Below are 23,025 nucleotides of genomic sequence, written 5' to 3' on the forward strand. Positions count from 1 at the left end.
ATGAAAACTTCGCACTTGCATGGACAAACATAACCAAACAATGCTCTATACAGTTTATGAAATTACTTATTATGAAACGCCGATCACTGTGCAATAAACTATGGTCCCGCATTAAACTCCACCTAGACCCCAGGAGGACCTTACCTCAGAAAACCCTCAACACAGATAGGATTTCCCTACGCAAACAAGAGTACACCACGGTCCTTAGGAAATGTAGAAAACTTATTCGAGACATGAGGGACCTCAATACACAATTATGGCCACGGAACAAAGAGTCAGTTGAGTCGACCATCGGCCCTGCGCCAAAAGACCCACCCCCATATAGGCCCTCACCCCCCATACCATCATTATATGAAACCAACATGCGGACCAGAACTTTTTATAACAGTAAGCATGGGCGTCGCTCTCACCAACAACTAGAGCGGGCCCCAATCCCTATCCCATTACCCTCCAAAAGGCACCCCCTCCACAAAACCGTTACCCATTCCACCATTACACACACCGAAATAAAAGCCCAGGGTCCACCTACCACTGTAATCAGATCCAATGAAAAATACACCGATCACATAGAAATCAACTTACCAATAGGAACGACTCCGTCGGATACGATACTGCACACTGGGAACCAAGACCATGGACACGACGGGATTCAGATCAATACTAATACCCCTTCGCCAATACAAACATCTGTTGCTCAACTGGAGCCCTCCAACCATAGGTCCCCATCCCCTTTCCCCTTTGGAGAGGAAGCCCCTAATATCAACCCTAATGTGTTCACTTACAGTGTATCCCCCCCCAGCCCGGATCATTTTTTAGAATTACCTCACAACCTCTCGGAGAACCCACCCCTCCATCAACTCTCTCCCATCCCCACTCCTCCTCGATCCATACTTTCCAGTATACAAATACTCACTCCGATATTACGCCACAATCCCCCGATTTGATCCAAAATCCCACTTCCCCTACGCCCACAGGAAAAAATCACCCATTTTTACAGCCCGCTTCGGAACCAACTGAAAAGAAAACTAGGACCAGACACAGAAGAAGGGGCTGTAGGGGAGGAAAAGGGAGGAACAAGGGATTCTGCCCGCAAAAAAATGTGCCCACGCAAAAAAATGTGCCCACCTCACTGTGTAACCTAGACTATCCACCGGAGAATCTGAGGTCCAAAGGTATATTTAACCTCTCACAACACATTCTAAAAAAAGAGGAAATTGAAATCTTAAGTAGAGGTTTATCATTCTGCCCTAATAATAACCCAGACCTCTTTGAACTGTTTGTTGATTTAAATCAGTACATCCGTAAACTTACACTGCAACGCCATTTCATGATTAGGCCAACCATCCACCGATCACCTCCGAAGGTCACCACAAGTGAGGACGATGGTGATGTTGATAACCTAGTCGAAGAACTGTTTCTCACTCCCATACATTCATCCCTCAAGCCCAAATCCAACTATTATCCTCTGGAAAGTAGAGGGTCCCATATCGAGACCTTCTATAATCTAGTTTTGAACGATCTTAAACTGGCCTTTTCAGAGAAAAACAACGGCACACCTTCCGGTGGACACAACCTTTCAAAACCCCAAAAAAGGGCCATGATTGACCTGTCCCGAAACCGCAATATAGTTATTAAAAATGCAGACAAGGGAGGGGGGGTAGTGATCTTAAATACAGAAGATTATCACAGAGAGGCTATGACCATACTCTCTGACACCATATACTACAGCAAACTCCCAACAGACCCCACAACTTCCTATAAAAAACAATTAGAGGGCCTTATAGAAAAAGGATACACAGATAACATCATCACAAAAAAAGAAAAGAAACATCTCTTGATAGAACATCCGTGTATACCATATTTCTATTATTTACCGAAAATTCACAAATCATTGACCAATCCTCCCGGTCGACCAATAATATCAGGGATAGACTCCATCACATCCAACCTCTCCGCTTATATTGACTGTCTCCTACAGAAATATGTAGTAAATCTACCATCTTACCTACGAGACTCCAGTCAACTCATCATACTATTGAAAAACTTCGAATGGTGTAAGGATATGATATGGGTAACTTTAGACGTATCTTCTCTGTACAGTAATATCATACACACTTTGGGCATTCAAGCAATCAACAAGTTTCTTTCCGTGGACCCCTATATGCCATCTAAACAAATTAGTTTTATTTTAGATTCAATAAATTTCATTCTAAATCACAATTATTTTACCTATAATGACAGTTTTTACATTCAAAACCGTGGAACAGCGATGGGCACGAAATTTGCGCCATCGTACGCCAATTTGTTTATGGGGGCATTCGAAGAAACATTCGGCCTACTGGACCATCCCAACATTAAATTTTATAGACGATATATTGATGATATCATTTTCATCTGGGAAGGACAAAGAGACACATTAGACAATTTTGTTTCATACATTAATCTAAATGATTGGAATTTGAAATTTACCGCGCAGATGGATCCCTCCACTACCGTCTTTCTCGATTTGAAACTAACCACCAAAAATAATAGAATTGAGACGAGCACATACTTTAAAGAAGTTGATGCCAACAGCTATCTGGATTACAAAAGCTGCCACTATCACAAGTGGAAACGTAATATACCATATGGCCAAATGAGGCGGGTCAGAAAAAACTGCTCCAACGATGCGACCCTAAGGGATCAATTAAAAATTATAGAGTCTAGGTTTCTAGAGAAGGGGTACCCAGAGGGCCTGATTTCAGATTCCATCAATAAAGTCGGGAAAACTACCCAGATAGAGTGTCTACGACCGAAACATCAAACGCAACCCAGTGAGAACAACCAGTATATTTCTAATTTCATCACCCGATACACATCATCTCATAACTCGATTACAGCAATCTTAAAACAACACTGGCCTTTACTATTAAAAGACCCCATTTTGAGTAAATCAATACCAAAGATACCACACATGACATTCCGTAGAGCCAAGACTTTAAAGCAGATTCTAGCACCATCCTGTCCGAAGCTGAATAAACTTAGTACTGCCACTATTTCCGGAACAAAATCCCTGGGACTTGTAGAGAAACCCAAGGGATCCTACAAATGTGGGCACACACGGTGCAAATGCTGCCTCACCATTAACCATGGCACAAATGAGGTTACCATCAACTCCTCGAAAGAAAAAGTTCCCATTTTAAGCTACATGGATTGTGGCACTACAAATATAGTTTATATGCTGGAATGTCCATGTGGGCTACAGTATATAGGTCGGACCACCCAAAGCATCCGAGAAAGACTCAATTCCCATCGCTCCAATATTCGGAAAAAGTATGACAAGCATAGCGTCTCAAGACACTTCGCACAGAAACATGATGGCGATACATCACTCTTACGTCTGACCCCGATTGAATGGGTCCCGAAATCCTTCCAACAATTGTGTAGGAAGGAGATGTATTGGATTTTCCGTTTCAATACCTTAATTCCCTTTGGTTTAAACGAATCCCTTGAATACATCAACTATTAACAATTAACAAGAATCTGACAGTCACCTATTTATTTGTATGTAAATTCCCCCCCCCCCCCCCTAAATTATTATTTTTTTAACCAGTCTGCCCCTTTTTTTAACCAGTCTGCTGTTTTATTAACTCATACTGCATATTCATTTATTCACATGTGTGTGTGTATTTATGTATATATGTGTAGGTGTATATATATGTATACATGTATTTATTTGTTTATATTGATATGTGCATTATATTACATTTTAGGTACTCTCCTCCGATGTATGTATCATGTATATCTCTGTGTATTATATATTTTACATGTGTTTGTTTCCTTATTTTAAGCTCTTATTTCCTTGACACATACAGTCTTACTTAAATGTATGTATATATATTTGATATTTTACATCCACCTGATATGATATTTTACATCTACCTGCATTTAGATATCCCTATTTGTCTATGGAACAGTATTGCCCACCCACAGATAAATCACACCCACCTTCCCACTTTTAGGTGAATGGAGCGTACTCCTCTGGTTTCCAATCCGCCCCTGTGCTCCTGCAGTGGAGCGCTTTGTAGCCGACGCAGAGTGCTTCCTGTCCGGTGCGTTCCACTGTGGAACGCATCGGAATTGATATGTTTCACTTCCTGTCTGGTGCGTTCCACAGTGGAACGCATCGGAGCTTTTTCTTCAAAGTAAAGCCCTATACCAGTAGTAACCTCAGTCGATGCGCTGACAGACTGAAGCGCATCGACTCACCAACATCTGGGAGGCATGTCTCCTCTGCCCCAAGCCCAGTATTGAGCTCCACAATGCAACATAGATTGTGTGAACCTTTGCGTTCCATGGTGAAACGCAGGGCACACTGACCTCCTGTCCCACTACTTTTGTTTGATTTTTTGGGGACAGGCACTCAAATACTGCTTATTTATGAATACATTGGGTATTCTGTATAAGAAACAAATGAGAACCCTTGGAAGAGATCGAGTTTTTTCCATTAGAAGCAGTAGATGTAACAATGGACAGGAAGTAACCCCATCTCTGTGACCTTTCCCCCTCCCATAAGGAGGATGACCCTATACCATGTGTTTGTACTCCCCTATATAAGTTTGTGTCTCTGTGTTATATGTATATGCTCTTGAAAAAGGGATATATTCCCGAAACGCGTCGAGCTTATCCAATAAAAAGACTTCCTAATTACATTGGAGCCCCGGTGTCATCCTTTTGGGGACCAGGAAGCTACCATTACATCATTTGAAGCGACCTCGGCGGGGGAGGTTGTGATATAGGTGTCTTGAGCTATATCCTATATCCTCCTCCCCGGTGAAGTAAGTGTAACTTTTCCACTATAACTGTAGAATTTTATTGCAAATACTGGAGACTCTGTGGCGCCCCCTGGGTATCATTAAGACATCACTATAGATATCTGTGATACCCGCCTTATCAGCAACCTCATTCCATTTCAGTCCACCAGTTGGTACTGATTCTCCCCCCCCCCTTTTTCTTGGGGGTCCTTGGGGAGCTGCCTATTTCTCTCCGTTCTATATACATATTTTTCTATTTTATATACATTTTATATACATTTTATATACATTTTTTTCAATATTGTGGTCATCCCTTGGCGCCCATTCCATCTCCTTCACCCCTACGCCCCCCCCCACTTTTGCACACCCCGTGCAGAATACCCCGTCTTCAAAATCTTTTTTCTCTTTGCATAAGGCCAGACAGGGTAGTGAAGCCACTTAAAGGGAAAAGCACAAACAAGCATTCCACTGCACCTGTTACCACCGGCAACAGCATGGGTGGCAACCATGTCCTGGGGAACAGCCAGCAGGCCGAGACACTGCCACCATAAGCACACAACACCACACGTTGCCGTGGACAACCGCAAGTGAAGGGAGGTGTCACAGTGCACACATACATAAACCTCGTGCACCACAAACAGGGAAAGTGCACACATACAAAGACAGATTGTCAGGTGGAACTGCCTGCCCTTGACAGCAAGCTGCCTAGCAAGAGCTCAGGCTGCTATACTGCCAATACTATAATGTTGCCAGCGGCAACCACACGTGAGGCAACATACTGCAGCCCTCACCTGTGATTGAGAACGAAACCAGACCGCAGGCGACTGCAGGCGGTGCCAGGAGTCACGACCTTGACCATGGTCGTGACACTGTGGCTGGACAAGTTTCATAGTGTCCGTCAAAGGATAGCTTTTGTTCTGGGTTGAAATTCAATTGCCAAAATAGCAATACCCTAAATCAGTGGTTTCTGCTGTTGCAGGCCAAGTGTAAATCTGTCCTTAAAAGGGTATATTACACTCAGAGTGCATCTCCAAGTGTATTTCTTTCCGTAAAAGGGTATATTACACAAAGTGTTAAATTACATTTGCTGAAAGCATAATCCTTTAAATTTGCACGCACTATTATGCATCTCATAGGGTATTTCTGTCCGTAAAAGGGTATATTACACTCAAGGTGTAAATACAAGTGCTGATAGGGTCATCCTCAAGTGCATCTCCAAGTGTATTTCTTTCCGTTAAAGGGTATATTACACTGTGTTAAAATACAAGTGCTCAAAGCATAATCCTATATATTTTTCCACACGCTACTGTGCATCTCCAAGTGTAATTCTGTCCGTAAAAGGATACCTTTCATCCAGGGCCTAAATACTAGGCCTACAATTGATATTCCCCTGAGGCCTCATGCACACGACCGTTGTGTGCATCCGTGGCCGTTGTTCCGTTTTCCGTGATTTTCTGCGGACCCACTGACTTTCGCGTTTCCTGTCCGTCAAAAAAATATGACCTGTCCTATTTTTTTGACGGACAACGGTTCACGGACCCATTGAAGTCAATGGGTCCGTGAAAGAACACGGATGCACACAAGATTGGCATCCGCGTCTGTGATCCGTGGCAGTAGGTTACTTTCATACAGACGGATCCGAAGATCCGTCTGCATAAAAGCTTTTTCAGAGCTGAGTTTTCACTTCGTGAAAATTCAGATCCGACAAAATATTCTAACACAGAGGCGTTCCCATAGTGATGGGGACGCTTCTAGTTAGAATACACTGCGAACTGAGTACATGACTGCCCCTTGCTGCCTGGCAGCACCCGATCTCTTACAGGGGGCTGTGATCCGCACAATTAACCCCTCAGGTGCTGCACCTGAGGGGTTAATTGTGCATATCATAGCCCCCTATAAGAGATCAGGGGCTGCCAGGCAGACCGGCCGGGAGCTCCTCCTACTAGTAAGTGACAGATCATTAAGCAATGCGCCACACAGACCTGTCACTTACCAGTAGGAGGAGCTCCCGGCCGGTCACAGACAGCGCAGCAGGTAAGTATAATGCTTCTAATATTGCTAAGTAACCATGGCAACCAGGACTGCAGTAGCGTCCTGGTTGCCATGGTTACCGATCGGAGCCCCAGCGATTAAACTGGGACTCCGATCGGAACTCTCCGCTGCCACCAATGATCGGGGGGGGGGAGAGGGGAGGCCGCACACTGTGCCACCAATGAAAATAATACAATAGAGGGAGGGAGGGGGGCCGGGGGGGGCCGCACACTGTGCCACCAATGAAAATAATACAATAGAGTGAGGGAGGGGGGGCCCGAGGGGGGCCGCACAATGGCCACCAATGAAAATAATACAATAGAGGGAGGGAGGGGGGCCGGGGGGGGGCGCACACTGGCCACCAATGAAATTAATACAATAGAGGGAGGGAGGGGGGGCCGAGGTGGGTATGCCCCCTGCTGCCTGGCAGCCCCTGATCTCTTACAGGGGACTATGATACGCACAATTAACCCCCTCAGGTGCGGCACCTGAGGGGTTAATTGTGCGGATCACAGCCCCCTGTAAGAGATCGGGTGCTGCCAGGCAGCAGGGGGCAGTCATGTACACAGTTCTTAGTATATTCTAACTTGAAGCATCCCCATCACCATGGGAACGCCTCTGTGTTAGAGTATACTGTCGGATCTGAGTTTCACGATCTAACTCATATCCGACAGTATATTCTAACATAGAGGCGTTCCCATGGTGATGAGGACGCTTCAAGTTAAAATATACCATCGGATTGGAGAAAACTCCGATCCGATGGTATAATAGGGACTCCTGACTTTACATTGAAAGTCAATGGGGGACGGATCCGTTTGCAATTGCACCATATTGTGTCAACGTCAAACGGATCCGTCCCCATTGACTTGCATTGTAAGTCAGGACGGATCCGTTTGGGTCCGTACGGCCAGGCAGACACCAAAACGATTTTTTCTTCATGTCCGTGGATCCTCCAAAAATCAAGGAAGACCCACGGAAGAAAAAACGGACACGGATCACGGACCTACGGATCCCGTTTTTGCGGACCTTAAAAAAAAAACGGTTGTGTGCATGAGGCCTAAATCTGTAGTTACTTCTGTGCCTGTATTAGTGTAATACGGTACCTAAATAGATAGCCAGATAGTGTTAGGTGCCTGTAAAAAAAGGCCTGAATTTGAATTCAATACATTGGGCCAAATAATTTTTTTCTTATTGTGGTGAACGGTAACAATGAGGAAAACATCTAGTAAGGGACACGGAAATGGTCGTGGTGGTGTTAGTGGACCCTCTGGTGAGAGGAGGTGGCCGTTCTGCCACAGCCACACATCCTAGTGAACCAACTACCTCAGGTCCTAGTAGCCGCCAGAATTTACAGCGATGTTTGGTGGGGCCCAATGCCGTTCTAAGGATGGTAAGGCCTGAGCAGGTACAGGCATTAGTCAATTGGGTGGCCGACAGTGGATCCAGCACGTTCACATTATCTCCCATCCAGTCTTCTGCAGAAAGCGCACAGATGGCGCCTGAAAACCAAGCCCATCAGTCTGTCACATCACCCCCATGCATATCAACTGTCTGAGCCTCAAGTTATGCAGCAGTCTCTTATGCTGTTTGAAGACTCTGCTCTTAGAGTTTCCCAAGGGCATCCACCTAGCCCTTCCTCAGCAGTGGAAGACATAGAATGCACTGACGCACAACCACTTATGTTTCCTGATGATGAGGACATGGGAATACCACCTCATCAGAGTCAGCACGTCTATAATGATGACGAAACACAGGTGCCAACTGCTGCGTCTTTCTGCAGTGTGCAGACTGAACAGGAGGTCAGGGAGGAAGACTGGGTGGAAGACGATGTAGGGGACGATGAGGTCATAGACCCCACATGGAATGAAGGTCATGCCACTGACTTTCAGAGTTCAAAGGAAGAGGCAGTGGTGAGACCGAGCCAACAGCGTAGCAAAAGAGGGAGTAGGGGACAAAATCAGAACACCCGCCGCCAAGAGAGTTCGCCTGCTACTGGCCACCGCCACCTGGGACCGAGCACCCCAAAGGCAGCTTCAAGGAGTTCCCTGGCGTGGCAGTTCTTCAAACAATGTGCTGACGACAAGACCAGAGTGGTTTGCGCGCTGTGCCATCAGAGCCTGAAGCGAGGCATAAACACCTTAAAAACAAGGAACTCTCTCAGGCCCCTCCTGCTCCCTCTTCTGCTGCTGCCTCGGCCTCTTCCTCCACCTCGGGAGGAACGTTGGCACCTGCCGCCCAGCAAACAGAGGATGTACCACCAACACCACCACCTCCGTCACCAAGCATCTCCACCATATCACACGGCAGCGTTCAGCTCTCCATCTCACAAACATTTGAGAGAAAGAGTAAATTCCCACCTAGCCACCCTCGATCCCTGGCCATGAATGCCAGCATTTCTAAACTACTGGCCTATGAAATGCTGTCATTCAGGCTGGTGGGCACAGACAGCTTCAAACAGCTCATGTCGCTTGCTGTCCCACAGTATGTTGTTCCCAGCCGCCACTACTTCTCCAAGAGAGCCATGCCTTCCCTGCACAACCAAGTATCCGATAAAATCAAGTGTGCACTGCGCAACGCCATCTGTGGCAAGGTCCACCTAACCACAGATACGTGGACCAGTAAGCACGGCCAGGGACGCTATATCTCCCTAACTGCACACTGGGTAAATGTAGTGGTGGCTGGGCCCCAGGCGGAGAGTTCTTTGGCGCACGTCCTTCCGCCGCCAAGGATCGCAGGGCAACATTCTTTGCCTCCTGTAGCTGCCTCCTCCTCATACTTGGCTTCCTCCTCCTCTTCTTCCACCTGCTTATCCAGTCAGCCACACACCTTCACCACCAACTTCAGCACAGCCCGGGGTAAACGTCAGCAGGCCATTCTGAAACTCATATGTTTGGGGGACAGGCCCCACACCGCGTAGGAGTTGTGGCGGGGTATTGAACAACAGACCGACAAGTGGTTGCTGCCGGTGAGCCTCAAGCCCGGTCTGGTGGTGTGCGATAATGGGCGAAATCTCGTCGCAGCTCTGGGACTAGCCGGTTTGACGCACATCCCTTGCCTGGCGCATGTGCTGAATTTGGTGGTGCAGAAGTTCATTCACAACTACCCCGACATGTCAGAGCTGCTGCATAAAGTGCAGGCCGTCTGTGCACGCTTCCGGCGTTCACATCCTGACGCTGTTCGCCTGTCTGCGCTACAGCGTAACTTCGGCCTTACCCGCTCACTGCCTCATATGCGACGTGTCCAACAGGTGGAACTCCACCTTGCACATGCGGGACAGACTGTGCGAGCAGCAGCAGGCCATAGTGGAGTTTCAGCTGCAGCACGCATAAGTCAGTCACACTGGGGAACAGCACCACTTCACCACTAATGACTAGGCCTCCATGCGAGACCTGTGTGCCCTGTTGCGCTGTTTCGAGTACTCCACCAACATGGCCAGTGGCGATGACGCCGTTATCAGCGTTACAATACCACTTCTATGTCTCCTTGAGAAAACACTTAGGGCGATAATGGAAGAGGAGGTGGCCCAGGAGGAGGAAGAGGGGTCATTTTTAGCTCTTTCAGGCCAGTCTCTTAGAAGTGGCTCAGAGGGAGTTTTTTTGCAACAGCAGAGGCCAGGTACAAATGTGGCCAGCCAGGGCCTACTACTGGAGGATGAGGAGGACATGGATGAGGAGGAGGTGGAGGAGGATGAGGATGAAGCATGTTCACAGCGGGGTGGCACCCAACGCAACTCGGGCCCATCACTGGTGCGTGGCTGGGGGGAAACGGAGGACGATGACGATACGCCTCCCACAGAGGACAGCTTGTCCTTACCTCTGGGCAGCCTGGCACACATGAGCGACTACATGCTGCAGTGCCTGCGCAGCAACAGCAGAGTTGCCCACATTTTAACGTGTGCAGACTACTGGGTTGCCACCCTGCTGGATCCCCGGTACAAAGACAATGTGCCCACCTTACTTCCTGCACTGGAGCGTGATAGGAAGATGCGCGAGTACAAGCGCACGTTGGTAGACGCGCTACTGAGAGCATTCCCAAATGTCACAGGGGAACAAGTGGAAGCCCAAGGCGAAGGCAGAGGAGGAGCAAGAGGTCGCCAACGCAGCTGTGTCACGGCCAGCTCCTCTGAGGGCAGGGTTAGCATGGCAGAGATGTGGAAAAGTTTTGTCACCACGCCACATCTAACTGCACCACCACCTGATACGGAACGTGTTAGCAGGAGGCAGCATTTCACTAACATGGTGGAACAGTACGTGTGCACACCCCTCCACGTACTGACTGATGGTTCGGCCCCATTCAACTTCTGGGTCTCCAATTTGTCCACGTGGCCAGAGCTAGCCTTTTATGCCTTGGAGGTGCTGGCCTGCCCGGCGGCCAGCGTTTTGTCTGAACGTGTATTCAGCACGGCAGGGGGCGTCATTACAGACAAACGCAGCCACCTGTCCACAGCCAATGTGGACAAGCTGACGTTCATAAAAATGAACCAGGCATGGATCCCACAGGACCTGTCCATCCCTTGTGCAGATTAGACATTTATAACTACCTCCCCTTAACCATATATTCTTGTACTCCAGGGCACTTCTTCATTCAATCCTCTTTTTTTTATTTTACCATTATATTGCGGGGCAACCCAAGGTTGAATGAACCTCTCCTCCGTCTGGGTGCCAGGGGCCTAAATATCTGAAAGTGGCCTGTTCCAGTGGTGGGTGACATGAAGCCTGATTCTCTGCTATGGGACCTATCTCCTCTGTCTGGGTGCTGGGGCCTAAATAAGTAAAAGTGGCCTTCTCCATCGGTGGGTGACATGAAGCCTGATTCTCTGCTATGGGACCTATCTCCTCTGTCTGGGTGTCAGGGGCCTAAATAAGTAAAAGTGGCATTCTCCATCGGTGGGTGACATGAAGCCTGATTCTCTGCTATGCGACCTCTCTCCTCTGTCTGGGTGCTGGGGCCTAAATAAGTAAAAGTGGCCTTCTCCATCGGTGGGTGACTTGAAGCCTGATTCTCTGCTATGCGACCTCTCTCCTCTGTCTGGGTGCTGGGGCCTAAATAAGTAAAAGTGGCCTTCTCCATCGGTGGGTGACATGAAGCCTGATTCTCTGCTATGGGACCTATCTCCTCTGTCTGGGTGTCAGGGGCCTAATTAAGTAAAAGTGCCCTTCTCCATCGGTGTGTGACATGAAGCCTGATTCTCTGCTATGCGACCTCTCTCCTCTGTCTGGGTGCTGGGGCCTAAATAAGTAAAAGTGGCCTTCTCCATCGGTGGTTGACATGAAGCCTGATTCTCTGCTATGGGACCTATCTCCTCTGTCTGGGTGTCAGGGGACTAAATAAGTAAAAGTGGCCTTCTCCATCGGTGGGTGACATGAAGACTGATTCTGTGCTATGCGACCTCTCTCCTCTGTCTGGGTGCCGGGACCTAAATATCTGAAAGTGGCCTGTTCCAGTGGTGGGTGACATGAAGCCTGATTCTCTGCTATGGGACCTCTCTCCTCTGTCTGGGTGCTGGGGCCTAAACAAGTAAAAGTGGCCTTCTCCATTGGTGGTTGACATGAAGCCTGATTCTCTGCTATGGGATCTCTCTCCAATTGATATTGGTTAATTTTTATTTATTTTATTTTATTTTAATTCATTTCCCTATCCACATTTGTTTGCATGGGATTTACCTACATTTTGCTATTTTACAGCCTTTTTAGTGCCGAAAAGTTCAGGTCCGCATTGACTTCAATGGGGTTCGGGGTGAAGTTCAGGTCGAGTTCGGATCCCGAACCCGAACATTTTCGGGAAGTTCGGCCGAACTTCTCGAACCCGAACATCCAGGTGTTCGCTCAACTCTATTCTTCATTAAGTGATTTCATGACTTTTCCTTGGGCCCTTTTTACTTTATTGTGATCAACCACAAGTCTCCTGTCTCCTTCAGTAATTAATCCAGCATCCAAAAATGCAGCTGTTGTAATGGCAGCTGTAGCACGTATACCGACACCATACCTAATACTTTGCAATGCAACATTGCGCAATTGTAATCTATTATACTGACTTGTACTTGAAGTAGAAGGTACATCAGAATCATCACATGGTATCTGCAAAGGTTCTTCAGAATCTTCATCTTCACCATCAGTTGGCTCTTCATCTTCTTCGGAGAAAAGAACTTCATTTGGTTGTAATGACTGCAATGTTAACTCTTCCTTCCTTTTCTGCTTATATTCATAAATTCTTCAGGTCCTTAGAACAAGAGCAGGAGATGTGCACTTCATGTTTACAGTCAGCACCACCTGGACATGGACCCTCAAATTCTGAACATAGCTTAATCTCACACTTGCAATTGAGGATGTCAAAGAGCTTGTCTAACGTTGCTATGAAAGCCTCTTTCACTTCCAGTTTGCCTCTGCCAAGTGATATGTTTTTGGCCTTTTCCCAGTTTTCTTCTATCTTCTTCAGGACTGTGACTCTCAAATTTAAAATTGGCACCACAAAACAACTGTTTGCTAGCTCCCACTTTTCAAGCACTTTTGGATAAATATTCTTTGCAAGAGTGTCTGCTGGGTAATTTCTGACATTCTCTCCACTCTGCTCTCTCAGCAGAAGGCCATATTTTAGAACATCACGCAGAGCTGGGAGTTCAGAAGGCAGCATTTCTCGACCAGTTCCAATGAAGTTACTCATGTGAGGGGAAGTTGCCAGTCTTGTTTTGTTTTGACTAGCCATGGTTCCAAATTTTCAGATTGTGCAAGTGGAAAAAACTATTCGTGCCTGGAAAAAGAAAGACAAGAAAATGTTACTATTTGTTTGATACTATGATAAAAATTTATAAGTATGATATTAGTAAAAATTATAAAAAAAATACACTCTGCTGCAAATGAGTATTGCTAGTTTAAATTATAAATTTTTTACATATTTTATAGTATAATATAAGTATATTCTTAACCTTAGAGCAGAAGTACAGACAGAAATAATGAGAAGGCACTTCTTGAAAGAAGACAGTTTGCTGCGAATTTTACATAAAACGTCAAAATATCACAAACTTTAAGTAGCTATTTACCAAGCAAAACAATGTAATTGCCATTTCTTGTAAATATTATTGTGAATTGCTTATCAAATCACAACTTTTTGACCACCCTCATTTTTTGAAAAACAAAGTCAAAAAATTTGACACGCCCATATCAAGCTCATTACATGCATACAGCACCAGAAACAAGCTTATAACATAAATATACTACTAGATTCAAATTCGAACACAAATATAGTACCAAAACTAAGCTCATTACACAGCACCGGAGCCAATATCATTACATAAATACAGCACCAGAACCAAGTTCATTACATAAAATTAGCACCTGAACAAAACTCATTACATAAATGCAGCCCGAGAACCAAATTGCTAACATAAATTAAGCACCAGAGCTAAGTTCAGTACATACAGTGGATATAAAAAGTCTACGCACCCCTGTTAAAATGAACTTTTTCCACCTTTAATGTGACCTATAAACTGTACAACTCAATTGAAAAACAAACTGAAATCTTTTAGGTAGAGGGAAGAAAATATATATAAAAAATAATAATATGGTTGCATAAGTGTGCACACCCTTAAACTTATACTTTGTTGAAGAACCTTTTGATTTCATTACAGCACTCAGTCTTTTTGGGTATGAGTCTATCAGCATGGCACATTTTTACTTGCCAAGATTTGCCCACTCTTCTTGGCAAAACCACTCCAAAATCTGTCAGATTGCGAGGGCATCTCCTGTGCACAGCCCTCTTCAGATCACCCCATTTTCAATCGTATTCAGGTCTGGGCTCTGGCTGGGGCATTCTAAAACTTTAATTTTCTTCTGGTGAAGCCATTCCTTTGTTGATTTGGATGTATGCTTTGGGTCGTTGTCATGCTGAAAGATGAAGTTCCTCTTATGTTCAACTTTCTAGAAGAAGCCTGAAGATTTTGTGCCAATATTGACTGGTATTTGGAACTATTCATAATTCCCTCTAGCTTAACTAAGGCCCCAGTTCCAGCTGAAGAAAAGCAGCCCCAAAGCATGATGCTGCCACCACCATGCTTCACTATTGGTATGGTGTTCTTTTGGTGATGTGCAGTGTTGTTTTTGCCCCAAACATATCTTTTGGAATTATGACCAAAAAATTCAACCTTGGTTTCATCAGACCATAACACCTTTTCCCACATGCTTTTGGGAGACTTCAGATGTATTTTTGCAAAATGTAGCCTGGCTTGGATGTTTTTCTTCGTAAGAAAAGGCTTTTGTCTTGCCACTCTACCCCATAGCCCAGACATATGAAGAATACAGGAGATTGTTGTCACATGTACCACACAGCCACTACTTGCCAGATATTCCTGCAGCTCCTTTAATGTTGCTGTAGGCCTCTTGGTAGCCTCCCAGACCAGTTTTCTTCTCATCTTTTCATCAATTTTGGAGGGACATCCAGTTCTTGGTAATGTCACTGTTGTGCCATATTTTCTCCACTTGATGATGACTGTCTTCACTGTGTTCTATGGTATATCTAATGCCTTGGAAATTCTTTTGTACCCTTCTCCTGACTGATACCTTTTAACAATGAGATCCCTTTGATGCTTTGGAAGCTCTCTGTGGACCATGGCTTTTGCTGTGGGATGCGACTAAGAAAATTTCAGGAAAGACCAACTAGAGCAGCTAAACTTTATTTGGGGTTAATCAGAGGCACTTTAACCTGTTCCGGACATAGGGTGTACCGGTATGCCCTAATGTCCCGGTACTTAAGGACACAGGGCGTACCGGTACATCCTATGTATTTCCGATCACCGTCGCTCGGGGGTACTGCAGCTTGCCCCCCTGCCCCCCCCCCCTCACACAACTTTTTTGGGGCGCAAGCATTTTTTTAATATTTTTTTTTGTGCGTACACTGACTGTGGCCGGCACTCTTGAGGTCTGGCCACTGTAAGCGCATCGTACACCCCACCACTGATAAACTTCGGACGGTTGATCAGCGATTTCGAATTTTTTATTTTTTATTTTCACATATTTTGCCCATTTTTTAGTTAGTCTTTTTATTTTTTTCTGTTAGGTTTAGGGTAAGTTCGCGAACACCCGTGCCCCCACACACACACACACCAAATAAAGTTTAACACGCACGCACACACACACTCCCCTATGGCCCGCCGGATGTTCTCGGCCGAGGAGGCATACGACTCCGACTCCGAGAGTCCCAGTGAGGACGAGGATGACCCCACTTTCCTTTTTTCATCCGCGTCCTCCTCATCATCTAGCGATGATGATGAGCCCCCAAGGCGGAGCAAAGGGACCGCCATGCTAGTAACCCTGTGGCCCACCCTAGTACGAGCAGCTCTGGGGCTCGTACTAGTTTTACGGCCCACCAGTTAAGTCCACCGGAGCCCCCTGCCGGTGAACTTGTCTGGTATACCCCAGAGCGTTTTGAGCCCGTGATTTCTGATTTTGTAGGCCAAACAGGAATCCAGATTTTCACAGTGGGCTTCACTGAATATGACTATTTTAGTCTTTTTTTCAGTGACCACTTTGTAAATCTAATGGTGGAGCAAACAAACCTGTATGCCCAACAGTTTGTTGCTCAACACCCAGGCTCCTTTTTGGCTAGGCCCGGTGGCTGGACCCCGGTCAGTGCAGCCGAGATGAGGACATTTTGGGGCCTCGTGCTGCACATGGGCCTAGTCAAGAAACCTAGTGTCAGGCATTACTGGAATGGGGACATCCTCTACCAGACCCCACTTCACAGTACGGCCATGACATGCTCCCGGTTTGAGGCCATCCGGAAATGCCTGCATTATTCAGATAATGCAGCATGTCCCCCCCAAGGTGATCCTGGCTATGACCGCCTGGTCATATCAGGCCGGTCATCGATCACTTTGGGGCCAAATTTGTACAGGCCTATGTACCTGGAAGGGAGGTCGCGGTTGATGAGTCTCTCATTGCTTTCAAGGGGAGACTCCTTTTCCGCCAGTATGTTCCCCCTAAGCGGGCGAGGTATGGCGTGAAGCTGTACAAACTTTGTGAGAGTACCTCAGGGTACACTTACAAGTTTTGTGTGTACGAGGGGCGAGATTCCCGTATTCAACGCCCAGAATGTCCCCCCACTCTGGGTGTTAGCGGAAACTTGTGTGGGACCTTATGCACCCACTGCTAGATAAGGGTTACCACCTGTACCTGGATAACATTTATGCTAGTATCCCCTTGTTCCAGTCCCTCGCCACCAGATCCACGTCCGCTTGTGGGACCGTGCGGAAAAATCAACGCGGCCTCCCTACCTACCCCCTCCAGGTACCTATCCCCAGGGGTGCGACCCGTGCCCTTACCAGTGGAAACCTGTTGCTGGTCAGATATAAGGACAAGAGGGATGTCCTTGTACTGTCCACAATTCATGGTAACGGAATTACCCCTGTCCCTGTGCGAGGTACCGCGGCAACGGTCCTCAAGCCCAATTTTATCGTCGACTACAATCGGTATATGGGAGGAGTTAATCTCTCTGATCAAGTCCTCAAGCCATATAACGCCATGCGCAAAACCCGGGCATGGTACAAAAAAGTTGCGTCCGCTTGGTATAGGTTGCCTTGTACAACTCTTTTGTGCTGTCCCAGAGCGCTGGCAACACAGGGACATTCCTTCAGTTCTATGAGGCAGTCCTCAAGGCCCTGATCTTTTCTGACCGGGAAAGAGTAGGCCGGAGTACCTCGGAAACTGGAGGCGTCCAGATCGTCCCTGGCCAACACTTTCCAGGTGTGGTCCCCCATACTGGAAAGAAGGGAAGGACCCAAATAAAGTGCAGAGTGTGTCACAGGAGGGGGATACAGAAGGACACCACTACTCAGTGTGACACGTGCCCCGATCATCCGGGCCTCTGCATTATTGGTTGCTTCAGGGAGTACCACACTTGCATGGAGTACTAAATTTATATCCCAATTTAGCCACTGAAAATTGGATAAAAAACTATGGTTCTCAGACTTGAGAGACTAAAACAAAAAAAAAAAATTTCAAAATTTTTTATTTTGTAAAACTAAAATAAATAAAAAAAAGTAGACATCTTAGGTATCACCGTGTCCGTAAGAATCTGCTGTATAAAAATACTCCATGACCTAACCCCTCAGAGGAACACGGTCAAAAAAATAAATTAAAAGCGGTGCAATAAAAGGTATTTTTTTGTCACCTTACATCACAAAAAGTTATATGCCCCCCAAAATAGTGGCAAAATAGTGCCGTCCTCTCATCCCGCAAAAAATGAGCCCCTACCTAAGATAATCGGCTAAAAAAAAAATTACTCAGACTATGGAGATACTAAAATGTTTTTTTTTGTTTATAAAAAGATAATATAGTGTAAAACATAAATACATTTAAAAAAGTAGACATATTAGGTATCGCCGCGTCCATAAGAATCTTCTCTATAAAAGTACCCCATGACCTAACCCCTCAGATGAACATGGTCAAAAAAATAAAATAAAAACGGTCCCAAAACAGAATTTTTTTCCAATAACAAAGCAAGGGTTAACAGCCAAACAAAACTTTATATTTATTACCCTGATTGTGCAGTTTACAGAAACACCACATATGTGGTCATAAACTGCTATATTACCAAACGGCAGGGCGCAGAAGGAAAGGAACACCGTATGGTTTCTGGAAGGCAGATTTTGATGGCCTTTTTTATTTTTGGCACCATGTCCCATTTGAAGCCCCCCTGATACACCCCTAGAGTAGAAACTCCATAAAAGCGACCCCATCTAAGAAACTACACCCCTCAAGGTATTTAAAACTGATTTTACAAACTTTATTAACCCTTTGGGTGTTTCTCAACAGTTTATGGCAAATGGAGATTACATTTCAGAATTTCTATTTTTGGTAACCTTGCCTCACAAAAATGTAATATAGATAAACCAAAAATCATATGTACCCTAAAAATAGTCCCAACAAAACTGCCACCTTATCCCGTAGTTTCCAAAATGGGGTCACTTTTATGGAGTTTCTACTCTAGGGGTGCATCAAGGGGGCTTCAAATAGGACATGGTGTAAATAAACCAGTCCAGCAAAATCTGCCTTCCAAAAACCACACGGCGCACCTTTCCCTCTACGCCCTACTGTGTGCCCGTACAGTAGTTTACGGCCACATATGGGGTGTTTCTGCAAACTACAGAATCGGGGCAATAAATATAGCATTTTGTTTGGCTGTTAACCCTTGCTTTGTTAGTGGAAAAAATGGATTAAAATTGAAAATTTGCCCAAAAATCTAAATTCGTAAATTTTATCTTCATTTGCCATTAACACTTGTGGAACACCTAAAGGGTTAATGACGTTTGTAAAATCAGTTTTGAATACATTGAGGGGTGTAGTTTCTATAATGGGGTCATTTTTGGGTGGTTTCTTTTATGTAAGCCTCACAAAGTGACTTCAGACCTGAACTAGTCCCTAAAAAATAGTTTTTTGAAAATTTCTGAAAAATTCCATGATTTGCTTCTAAACTTCTAAGCCTTGTAACGTCCCCAAAAACTAAAATGTCATTCCCAAAATGATCCAATCATGAAGTAGACATATGGGGAATGTAAATTAATATCAATTTTTGTAGGTATTACTATGTATTATAAAAGTAGAGAAATTGAAACTTTGAAATTTGAAATTTTTAAAACAATTTTGGTAAATTTGGTATTTTTTTATAAATAAAAATGAATTTTTTTTACTTAATTTTACCAGTGTCATGAAGTACAATATGTGACGAAAAAACATTCTCAGAATGGGCTGGATCAGTCAAAGCGTTTTAGAGTTAACCACTTAAAGTGACACTGGTCAGATTTGCAAAAAATGTCCTAAAGGGGTTAAATGATGGCAGGTGTATGACTCCTATTTAACATGATTTTGAATGTGATTGCTTAATTCTGAACACAGCTACATCCCCAGTTATAAGAGGGTGTGCACACTTATGCAACCACATTATTTTATTTTATTTTTGTTTTCTTACCTCCACCTAAAATATGTCAGTTTGTTCTTCAATTGAGTGGTACAGTTTATAGGTCACATTAAAGGTAGAAAAAGTTCTGAAAGGATTTATCTTTGTCTCATTTTTTACATCACAGAAACCTGACATTTTAACAGGGGTGTGTAGACTTTTTATATCCACTGTATTTATTTTTTCATTTTTCACTTTTTTTTAAAGTAATCCTAGGTGACAATAACATGCAATCATTAGATTGCATCTTGTATTCTGTAATTCAGTATATCCCAATCTAGTGTGTCCACCTATAGGCCTTCATTGGAATATGCTATTAATCAGCCTGTGAGCTTTGTACAGGCTTAGGCCCTTTTACTAGTACAGGTCGTCTTCCCTAATCTCAACCAAGGGAAGTTGTGCAGGGCCAGGAAGTGCGCGCCATCTGGTTTTAGCGCTCCTAGATGCTGTGGTCACATTTGATCACGGCATGTGAGGAGTTAAATGTCCGCGATCGGTAATAGTGCTAATCGCAGACATTAACTTTGGGCCTCTGCTGTGTAAAACACATCTTTAAAGATCAGAAAGGGTTAATCTGCTTAGAATGCAATATTAAACAAAGTAGTACTCACTTTACTGATCATTCACTACTACATTTTTGGTGTTTCCTACTTCCTGCTCCATTTTGGGGCTGTCAGTCCTATTGTCAATGAGCTGAATATGTGAGGTAATCCTCTGCATTAGTGGCAGGGAATGTAGATATAGAGCAATAATCAGCAGTCATCAGCTATGCACTGAGTTTGCAACACTTTCTTGTGCAGTGACCCCAGGTGGGAGCCAAGAGGACGGGAATGGTAGTAGTCCTTACAATGGCTACATTCCTCTCCAGCACTCCCTGGACCAGTGAACAGTGAAGGGAGGGCAAACACTGGTTCCCTCAGAGCACACCCTGGTTTTGGGGATTCTCCTGCCTACTGAAGGTTTGTGGTGCACTTTATGTTGGTGGGTGTTGAGGTGCAAGACAGGGTCCCCATGAAAGGATACACAGTTAATGCAATACCATGGCAATACATGTGATAGTGCATGCAATGATCAGGACAGTTTTATGGAACGTGTCATAAATAGGGATGACCGGACCCAAGGATGTTCAGGTCCGGCCGAACTTTGTGTCAAAGTTCGGGTTTGGGACCCAAACTCGAACCCGAACCCCATTGAAGTCAATGGGGACCCTAACTTTGGTGCACTAAAATGGCTGTAAAATAGTTGTAGCAAGGGCTAGAGGGCTGCAAAAGGAAGCAAAATGGGGGTAAGAGCAGGACAATTGCCCTGCAAACAAATGTGGATAGGGAAATTACTTAAAATAACATAGAATAGAAAAAAATATATATAATAATAATCTTGATCTAGGAGGCGGAGGTCAAAGTGGAGTAGGAGGTTGAGGAGGCGGTGGACGTGGCAGTGTAGGTGGAAGCGGCGGTGGAGGAGGAGGAGGTAGCCAACACTGTTTTTTTTTTATATTTATTTATTTGTCACCCACTGAACTAACAGACGGATTAACTATATTAATTTCCCTGTCACGTATGCAGTGCAGGTGTACCTCACACCAAAAATGGGTATATGCAACCCACCGATCTAACAGACGGATTAACTATATTAATTTCCCTGTCACGTATGCAGTGCAGTTGTACCTCACACCAAAAATGGGTATATGTCACCCACCGATCTAACAGACGGATTAGCTATATTAATTTTCCTGTCACGGATGCAGTGCAGGTGTACCTCACACAAAAAATTGGTATATGTCACCCACAGAATTAACAGCCAGATTAATTATTATATTTCTGTGTCAGGGTTGCAAAGCTGGTGTATTGCACCCACAAAAAAATCACTATAGGTCACCCACAGAATAAATAGCCAGATGAAATTTCTAACACTCTCCCTCACTTCAGCTATATGCTTCCTGTCCCTGCACTACTCAAAGCTGATGGGCGGTGCTACACGTGATCCAGCTTGTATAGAGGCTGGGTCACATGATGCACCAGCCAATCTGGCATGGCTGTGATGGCTTCCAAGTGCCCACAGCTTAAAAGCTTATTGATTGGCCGCCCTGCAGCCTTTTAACAAGCTTTATTAAATGCCCAAACACCGAACTCGAACCCGAACTTTTATGGCAAAGTTCGGGTTTGGGTCCTGGTACCCGTACTCGCAAAGTTTGGTACGGACCCGAACTTTGCAGTTTGGGTTTGCTCAAAACTAGTAATAAAGTTCAAATACAGTTGACACAGACATTAGCATGCCTGGATCAGCAAATCTTACACAGTTCTTACATTTCTAGAGCCCACAAAGGTGGAAGACAGGGCCAAATGCTCCCTAAGTCACTTTATGACAGTGCTCTCTTCCCAGTTTAGTCAAGGGATGGCTGATGACTGACCAATATCTGTCCCTCAAACAGACCAGTATCTGTACCTTGTAGAGGCTGCTTTACTTTTATTCTCACTTGCATCCTCAGAGGAAGCTTAATTACAATTAGTCTAGGTCATTTACTTCTTCCTCTCCTGTCCCTGAAGGCCCCATATACATTAATGTTCTGTCAGGTGGAGAAAGATTGGGCGAAGTGAATATTAAAACCTTTTGTTCTCCCAGGAAATAAGCCTGCTAAGTTGTACTGTCATATTCTTTTCAGAGACAAGGAGGAAAAAGTAGAATTTCTCCATGCCAGTTTTCTGGCATAAAAAAGTCGCAAACCTTGTGCTTGCAACTTTTTAAATGCTACTGCAACTAAATCTAGGCATGAGTGTTTTTTCTACACCATCTTCACCTCTTTACCAAAGGGTCTGACATAAATATTTTCTTTTACCCAGTTTTTCCTAACCAAACATTTCATAAAAGCCATACCTGATCATCCCTTTTCTAAAATTCAGATTGTCTCTATTACATTGTCTGGATTTTGAAGATTTTTTACACAGCAAATCATTGAAGGCATTATACTATATTTATTCAGTCCCTAACTATGCTGAAAGACCGCTGCAAATAAAATCACTGCAAAAGAAGGGGGAAAAAATTGTATGTACAAGAATGTTAGTAGTTACAACAAGTTGCCTGTGTATAACCTGCATATAGTCTTTTATAATAAAAAGACTTTCCTTTGGCTCCCCCTTGTGGGGCACAATGTATTAACCTGTTCCTGACGAAGGCAATTTCCATATTGTTTTTTTTCTACTCCTATAATTTTCTTAGATTTTTCTGTTCACATAGCCATATCAGGGCTTGTTTTTTG

The sequence above is a fragment of the Bufo bufo genome, chromosome 3 (genome assembly GCF_905171765.1).
Source record: "Bufo bufo chromosome 3, aBufBuf1.1, whole genome shotgun sequence".
Taxonomy (NCBI): domain Eukaryota; kingdom Metazoa; phylum Chordata; class Amphibia; order Anura; family Bufonidae; genus Bufo; species Bufo bufo.